The sequence below is a fragment of the Triticum dicoccoides genome, chromosome 5A (assembly GCF_002162155.2).
Source record: "Triticum dicoccoides isolate Atlit2015 ecotype Zavitan chromosome 5A, WEW_v2.0, whole genome shotgun sequence".
Lineage (NCBI taxonomy): Eukaryota > Viridiplantae > Streptophyta > Magnoliopsida > Poales > Poaceae > Triticum > Triticum dicoccoides.
In genome coordinates this window covers 270358557-270367757 of record NC_041388.1, presented here as the reverse complement: position 1 = coordinate 270367757, position 9201 = coordinate 270358557, and the positions used below count along the sequence as shown (strand labels likewise).

Sequence of the window (9201 nt, the reverse complement as noted above, 5' to 3'; positions counted from 1 at the left end):
GATTCTCAGATCCTCTGACTAACAGAGGACACACCATTTGCATTGCACAATTGAATGATCCATTCAATGCATGGTGAATTTGTTTTCAGAATTGGAGAACTCCATCAGCATATTAATGGTGAGTGGTAAAACCTGACCAGTAGTATGTCACATTGGTAGCTAAGTTACAGTAAGTTTTACTTTGTGCCCTTGACCACTTAGTAAGTTTCTTGTATTTTTTCAAGCATGCCAAACATATCATTGCATGCAAAATAGTCAAAGGGACTGGCGCACCTTATACAGCTGATACTCAATGCAGAAGCAATTAGTAATAGTATATCCAGCAAGTAAGAGAACTCTCTTTCTTTTTTGTCTTCAAAATCACAAGGATGTGCTGAATCATTTTTAGGAGCCACCATCTCAGAGCACAAGTAATTATCAATTGCAGCATCCACTACTACCTTGACAACAGTTTCTTAAGATGGGAAGTTAACGAGCTCAGGCCTAATTATCTAAAAGGATGACTGAAACTTTATAACGGTAAGATTGCTGACCATGAGGATTTGTTGTATCTTGGTTGATGTTTTCAACTGAAAAATCTTCAGTTGGACATTAAAGATAGATACTTTCTCGCATCAGTTTAAATTGCTACTTGCTGCAGCTAGTTTCACGAAGGAAAGAAGATGGCAAAATAATACAAAGTTTCTATCCTATAACCATAAGAAAACTCGGTTGTAAATGAAAGATAGCGACTACAGAAGCTGATCCAAGCTTTCATCCTCACATGTGACTGTCTCATCTAATTAACCACAGTCCATGTGAGTGAGTGAGTGAGTTTATCAGCACAAGTGCAGGAGAACATATACATAGAAATTGCTATTCAAAATCTTGCAACTTATATGCGCGTTTTTTCATCCTATAACCATCAGTAAGCTCTGGTTGTAAATCAAAAATAGTTGCATCATAATTTGCAAAAAAAAAAAGATACCTGCGGCGAAGTAGGCGGAGATGACAACTGATGGTCTTCCGGCAAAGTCGGCGGAGGCAACGGCGGATGGTCTTGCAGCGAAGTCCACAGAGACAACGGTGGATGGTCTTCCCGCGAAGTTGGAGGAGGCGACATTGGACCGTTTGTCTTTAGAACTTGCGATGTGATCCGGTCGAGGCTTCCTTTTTATGACACCGAAGAATATGTGAAATCCGGGTCGGGCACCCATGGCTATCGTGTTGGAGGCGTTCTCCGTTTTCCTGCACGGACACACGAATAGATACTAAAATTGTATGGTCGCGTCTTACAGCTTACTGCAAGCCTGTCTCAAACTCTCAGTTCCCATTCATGCACTTTACTGTTGGTAATACTAATAACAAAACAAAGTAGGTGCACCTTTTGCATATAGTGACTAATCTCCATGCCATAATCTTCCCTCGCCGGTCCACTCGCCAGTGAGTCTAGAGCCGAGCCGGCGAGTCGATGTCCGCCGAATTGAAGGAAGACGTGACACAACAGGATGGGGTTGATTAGGTGAGGGGGCTCGCTGAGAGTGTCTCGGAGGAGGGCGCCGCCGCAACTGGATTGGCGGATGAATACTTCCCGGTGGCGTTGGTGGTGCCGGTGGTGGCCAGGAAGAAGGCTCGCCGCGCAAGCATCACGAATGCGTGCACTTGCAGGCTATTCCTCTACCTCTGAATACTGAGCTGGCTGTCGTAATATTCAGTCATTGCATATGTAGACATAAGAGCTAAGAACTGAATCGGGCATTGGCTTACTTATTATCAATCTCTATATATAGATGTTACTCCTCCATGTTTGACTCGATCAAACTCAATTATATGGACTCGATCAAACTAAAGTATCTTCACAGGTCCATGTAATAACTGAACTAATAATTAATCAAAAAGCAACCTGGTGGACATTACCTCAAACATATTGTGGGCACTATGATACAGGATCGGCAGCAACAAAACATGGGCGTGTCTAGCTTGGAAAGGATCAGCAGCAACAGAACAGCTTTCACCACCTTCTTCCTCCTCTCCGATACCTGGACCTTCCCTCTCCTTGACCTCACGGCCGCTTTAATCCACCTTGATTGTTGCAAACAGGAAGCACGTCCAGGGAAGGGGGTGGCAGCGGCGGCGACTCCATTGTACGGTGGAGGCTGCAGGCGCGCCGGAGGGGGAGGCGACGCTGGGCGTGATGCTGGCGACACAGGAGGCAGCGCGTGGTGAGGAAGGCCGCACTGGGCAGGGCCGCCAGCAAGGGAGGCCAAGCGTAACGGGAGCGGGGGCGCGATGGCGATTGGTTTTGCGCGCGGTGGAGGCGGAAGTTGACACAGGGGGACGACGGCGAGGCGAAGGCAGTGCCTGGCTTGGTGGCGGCGTTGATCAGCAGCGAAGGAGGCGGCGCCGGGTGTTGGCAGCCGTGGCGATCCGCGACAGGGCGACAGAGACCGGCATATCTCCTCCACGCCTCTCCACTAAAAAGAACTGCGGGTTGAATATACCAAACGATAGGGTGTTTTCTGGAAAAATGAAACGTTTTCCCTATAGTCACTTAAATAGGATTGCGGCTTGAATACTAAAAAACACGGGGGCTTCTCTGCAAAAACTCCATGACGGTGAATCCAAAGACTCAATCCATGCTTTATTATTAGGAAGAATCTCCCTAATAATAAAGCATAGAGTTATAAATGAAGCGGTCCAACAAATTTAGACACAAAAGAAGAAATTCATCGGCCTCAACCATGTAGGTAAATTATGATATTTTTGCACCAAACTGCATGATTTGGGAGACCGGTCGCACATGTGATGATGATCCGATTGCATGGTCAGGTTATGTCCGCTGTGGGTGATGTTGTGTAAGCCATGCGTTCGTGCATCCCATTAATTTTTTGAATAACTCCCCCACAAAAAAATACTTTTTTTGAATAACTCAAAATCTTTGTTTCAAATATGGTTTTTCCATATATGAGCTCCCCAGCACGACATCGACCTTTTTCTTCCAGAGATGGAATCCTTCTTGAGTCCTCAATCATCATGGCCGATCCCTTTCTTTTCTGCCTCATCTTCCCGCACCCTCATTCTTTGTTTTTTATCACATCTGAAATCCGTCGTTCTTTCCTTATTATCTCAATCCCTCTTTCTTTCCTTAAATTCTCTCAATGCCTCTTTCCTTATTATGAGACGTCTGGTTTCCTCCTTAATGATTCCTGAGATGGCTCCTCAATATGCAAAAGAAAATCCAGACGTATAGAAATTATGAAAATTAGATCTAAGGGAGCGAGGTGTGACTATTTAATTGGTTAATCAGCATTGTATTCTCATATGTTGCTATCCAGCTTAGTCCAGAATTTTTTGCATCGGCCGCCTGGGACTATTTGACATGTGTGAAATCTTTTGTTCAAACACAAACACATCCTAGCTCAACTTGGCAACGGCTTGTCATGTTTGGTGTGGAGGTTGTGAGTTCGATCCCACTTGCTAGCAGTTTTTTGTGCCTTCTTTTATACAGAAGTTGGGCCGTCTGACTTGGGCCATATAGACGTTTGATGAAAATTTCGATGGGCCGTATGAGTCAGACATAGTGACAGCGACCACGGACGAAAAAATATGGATGGTCGCTATATACAGCAATAGGTCCTATATATAGTGCCACCTGAGATGAATAGTGCCACCTCGTACATGTAGAGAATAATATAGGTGAAAAACAATTGAAAGTCTGAGTCAAACATGTCCATGCGTTGCAACGGAAAAAAAAAAGTTGATGTGCTTCGCTATAAAGCAAACGCCAATTATCATTAATCAGGCTAGACATAGAGGATTTTTTTTTTTTTGCGAGGATATAGAGGATAAGTTTGACGATGATGAAAATGATGGATCAATTAACAACAGGATTTTTTGAGGCGTTAGTTCGAAATTTACAACATTAAATTCAATGAGATTTCCGAAGATACGCATTTATTGAGAGGAGATGTTCCCTACGACTATAAGCCATGTGTGGTGACTTTGTAAATCAAAGACAATGCTCTGAACGCATGCGTCTATATTGTATTAAAATAAACCCAACATCCCTAAAAAAATTAAAACCAACATTTGCCTACTTCGGAGAACCAACAGTGCACGCTGACATGTCCACGTAAACTCGTAGTTTTTTATAGTCCCGTGATTAAAAATAATGTATACCGCGGTCAAACATGTGTGCACGCTAGCCTAACACCCGGCTTGTCTAGAAGAAACAAGCCGCCTCGCTGGCGCTCCTCCAACTGTATATGGACTGGTCGATCGCAGCCATCCCATGGTTTTTGACTGCTGTTCTCTTCCGACTCGGATCCACGACCCCTGTCCTGGGACGCGCCGCCGCTGGCCGCCTGCGCCATTGGATCGGCCGCTCCATCGGCCACATGCCACGGGCTACCGGCTACACACCCACGCGCCATGGGATGTCGCTGCCCCGCTCTCTACTCCCGTGCGCCAAGCCGCCAACGGCCTTCCCTCCCTCCCCGCATGGCCTCTCGCCTTCTCCATCAGGGAAGGACGTGTTCGCACCCGAGCGCCCAGCCGCTAGCTCGTCTCGCCGGAGTCCATCACGTCGCCAGAGGGAGCACCAACGCCGCCGCCCTCTGTGCCTTCCTTTCCTCTTCCATCCCCTGCGTGGCCCTCGTGTTCTCCGTCAGGCAACGACGCGGTCGCGCCCGAGCGCCTAGCTGCCGGCTCGTCTCGACGGAGTCCGACTCATCGCCGGAGGAGCACCGGCGCCACCGCCCTCGGTGCCTTCCTTTCCTCTCCCGCTCTCGCATGATTCTCTAGACAACTTTTTTTTTGCAGGAAGATTCTCTAGACAACTTAGATATATGAACTGGTTCGCTTATATCTAAAGGAGCGATGGGGACAGCAGAGAAGGTCGTGAATTTGATCCAAACAGCTATTGTACTCTTTTTTAGGAGCTGAAGCCAACGGATGGCCTGCAGGCCCATGTCGAGGAGCGAGACGTCTTTGACTTATGGAGAAAATAATATAGGCAAAGTGGACGGACGATAGATGGGCAAAAAATAGTACCATCTTGGATATAGAAAATAAATATAAACGTGTTGAAGAAAAAAATTGAAAGCGTAAATTTACGGAAAGAAAGCGTATTGTGACGGTGAACCCGGAGACTCAATCCGTGCTTTATTATTACTAGCAAAAATGCCCGTGCGTTACAACGGAAAAAAAATCACATGCCTTTAGCCCAATATGTATGAATCGTGACGCATAGATCCATGTCCTATATTTTAACATGGCACCGTACCTGTGTTGCCGCTTATCCTTCTTAGGCCCTTTGACAGTCGTGGTCGTGTTGTCCGCTTGAATGTTGAACTATCATATATAGTAAATGAGCCCGTGCATTACTACGGGGCATGCATGCTCTATCTTTAGGATGCACATTCTATGGTTCTATGCCAATTGTGTGTATCATATATCTTTAGGACTCATGTACATTAGGCGTCATCGTTGACCTTTTTAACCTTCGAATTACTCCTTCCTCCACTCTACATCTCTGTCTCTCTTTATGTTCGGCGTCATTTCGCAATGACTCTCTCTCACGTATATTCAGCAAAAAAAAACTATTAATACTTGTAATAATTATTAACAGTCTAGAAAATACATTATGTTTCAGACGGATTGATCATGATGTTTATCAAGCTGTTAATAATTTCTTCCTCATACACACTTTTTGGGTAGTTGACGTATTTCGCATGAGTAATGATTATTTTTGCTAGACTGTTAACAAATTGATAGTCATATTCAGCAACAAACTTGTAGGTCAATACCTATAAAACATAAGCTATTTCAAATATGATGCTTGGAATAGCTTGATAAAAGTTGGAAGAGCTCAATGTGACTAAACAGGCAAACATGGATTGGCATGTGACTGAAAGATCAATCTCCACTGATCCGAACAGAACACCAACAAATGTACCCATGAACTGCCCGCACAGGTGTGATAGCAGAGACCTCAAAGAGCTTCCTGTTTCTTTCCTTGAAATTACAACTCCCGACTATTTAATTATTTATTTACAATAAGCAAGTGAATAGATAAGCAAAACAGAGAGATAAAAGCTCTACAATCTTACTATGAAATAACCAGTAATGTTTTCCAGATCACAAAAATCAGATATTGAACAGTTATGAAAAACTAACAAAGTTATGGCTGATTTATATTGAACAGTTGGCTCTTTGAAGTGCAGCTCTTGGTCAGTTTAGCAACTGAACATGGATTGAGCAAATCTATCATCTTTTTTTAATCTACTTTAGCTTACTATTTGTAATGAATATAGCTCATCTGAATTTAACACTACATGGAAACTAAACTGAGCGAGACTCTATGTGTAAAGCGTACCCGATGCCTTGAGCTCTGGAATGGTACTGCATAAATGTAGAAACACAAATGTCAGACATAAACTGGTTGATCTTTAATCAAGCAACAACTGATAAAATCAGGCCATTTGCAAGTTGTAAACATATAGGCAGAGCCGCGCAAGCATATTTCCGAATGATATATATTGAAGCCATGTCGCCGGAATAATCTATCAACTTCTATTTCACCTGGCTCGGTTTGGCTTCAGTGTAGATCACATTGTAAGCTTGGAACATCAGGTACACTTGTTTAAGGTGCAGATCCGACATCAGATACACATGCTTCTTCATTTTCATTTTCTAAATAGAGGTAAGAGTTTGACCAGAAAATTAAAATGTGTCTCAGTCTGTTGTACGCATAACATCAAACAGGTTGTGGGTGGATGCTCATGAATAGCAAAAGATGGTTCACACTAAAGAAAGAACCGAGAAAGTACTTTCCCATTACAAATCCATGTACATGAGAGAGAGGGGCGCATGCTAGCAGCTAGCTAGTTGTCGCTGCTTCTTGCTGCTCCTCCTTGATGCTAGTCACCGCTCCTGCTATCCTACCTCAAAGCTCAAACACCTACGCATGTAGCCAAAGAAGAATCAGAGAGATAAGTTGACAAAATAAGGGCAGAGAGCATGGGGACAACAGGAGAGGATGCGTCGTTAAGCCAACATCACCCCGAGCGCCGTCAGCAGGTCGCACACACAATCAAGCTTGGTCGGGAGGAGCAGGAGGTCCACGCGTCCCCATCCAGCCTGCGGCACATCAAACATGGGTTGCAGACGGGGTGTTGTGGAGGAGCTCGGCCAGGAGGAGAATGATGTCTGCGCCCGGCAGCGCCAGTATCCATCCATCCGGCGTTCAAGTTCTGTTTGCCGTGCCCATCCTCTCCTCTATGCTGCACCCAGGAAAGTGGAGCTCTCATCTAAGCTGCACCCAGGAAAGGGATTTTTTTTTCTTTTTTTTTTCTTTTTTTTCGAAAAGGGAGGTTTCCCCGGCCTCTGCATCAGAGCGATGCATACGGCCAGGGTGGATCCGGATCGAGCACACACACACAGAGGAGGAGGATCGAGAGGCGATGACTCGTGGGAGTTGGTCGGCCGATCGAGAGGAGCGGCGGCGGCAGAGGAGAAGGAGAGAGAGGAGTTAGGGAAGGTGCAACGCTGGCGGTGGAAAGCCGCAGGGGCTTGGGGCACATCGGGTAAGGGTGGGCGCGGCGGCGGGCAGGGGCGGCGCGGAGCGAAAGGGCGGGGGCGGCGCGCGGCGGATGGGTGGGGGCCGGCGGGGGCGGCGCGTGACGGATGGACGGAGACCGGTGGTGGCGGCGCCCTGGAGGTGGTGATGGGCGGCAAGGTCGTGGGTCGTTCGGGTGGTTGTTTTTCTTTTCTGTCTCTGTACCGGTTCGCATGACTTGAAAATTAGGATTGCGGGTATAATTAACAGAAAAAACAGGGACTTCATTGAAAAAAGACATGACGGTGAACCCGAAGACTCAATCCGTGCTTTATTATTCCACTTATCACAATGAGTGTTGAATGTGTGCAGATTTCGACCGTCCAGTCATTGGTTGGTGTACAATTGTTAGATAACAAAAGGGTGTGGCTAGGTCTAAGTCGATTGAGATTTAACCAAGTTTTGGTCTTTCACGAATATCAATGTAAGATCTTACGGATATAGCATCGACTGAGACTCAGTCGATTGAAACTTAGCAAGACTGCAATGTAAATCTTTATGAGGCAATGCCACATAAATAATTATAATTCTAATGCATAGACTAATTCTCACATGGTAAATTATTCTAAGAAGAAAATATAACCATCTAGGTGAACATGCTACTGGGCTCTAGTTTATGAATGGAGTCTGCACTGTCCACAAATTTCATTTCATTCAAATAAACATGAAGATAATTGTCTAACCTTGGTTGCCTGGAAGAAGAAATAAAAACATTATTGTGCTTGTCAATGGCTAGTCATCCTCTATGTAGCTACAAACCACTGCAGATGCAATCTCTTAACTTATTAGTCATATATCAGGCGATATTCTTAAGAAACACGAGACACAAGTAAATGCATAGAGACCAAACAAAAATATTAGTCTATGGATCTAACATACTTTTCTGCATACCACCACATGGTTGTTGATCCAGTTGCCAAAAAATGAAAGACTACGCCTCCCATGCAGAAGGTCAGTGAACTTGGAGCAAACAGGGTAGCAATCTCCAGAATCATGTAAGTTATCCTCGAAAGTAGCAGATTCATGTAAGATTGTTTGAATAACCTGCTTAGCTGTGTCCATTTGGTTGTATGCTGCTAGATGAATTGTACTTGTTTTTTTTTTTTTGAACTAATAATTCAGAAAGGGATCTCTTTCAGAAAACAACTCCTGTAGTGTAATGGTTGAAGGACATCAACGTTTGGGAAAATTTCAGCTACCACCGCTATCTCCAGATGACAATGTCCACTTCTTCACAACATTCAATTGGAGCTCACTGTTCACCATCTGCATGAACCACATTTGAGCTTGTACACATCTGTAAATCAACCAGCACATCAGCTCCAAGCACTGATCCAATTTCTACAATAAATCAACCATGAAGAGCAGCCCCACTCTCTCTTAAAAATCCCCAATCTATCTGCTCTCTTTCCTCACCCATCCCAATCTCCTTTTCCTTAAAAAAGAAGACTATCATATTTGAAATATTTATAATGTATTATTTACTTATTTTAATTCAGGCTAGAACAACAGATTTTGCAGTTGTTATCTTTCAGTAACAAATGAGGTATTCTAGGCACGAAATAAAAGAATAATTAGATTATAGTTTATTTGGTATGTTTTGT

At 44.4% G+C, this 9201-nt stretch overlaps 2 long non-coding RNA genes across 2 annotated transcripts; both read right to left on the bottom strand.

Annotated features, from left to right (window-relative positions):
* Positions 1-618: 618 nt before the first annotated feature.
* On the bottom strand, positions 619-2430 carry LOC119297202. Its single transcript, XR_005145577.1, has 2 exons — positions 1364-2430; positions 619-1227 (listed from the first exon to the last, which is right to left on the bottom strand). It is a non-coding gene; the product is annotated as an uncharacterized LOC119297202 (long non-coding RNA).
* Positions 2431-6641: 4211 nt separating this feature from the next.
* On the bottom strand, positions 6642-7254 carry LOC119297201. Its single transcript, XR_005145576.1, has 2 exons — positions 7042-7254; positions 6642-6940 (listed from the first exon to the last, which is right to left on the bottom strand). It is a non-coding gene; the product is annotated as an uncharacterized LOC119297201 (long non-coding RNA).
* Between the last annotated feature and the right edge of the window lie 1947 nt (positions 7255-9201).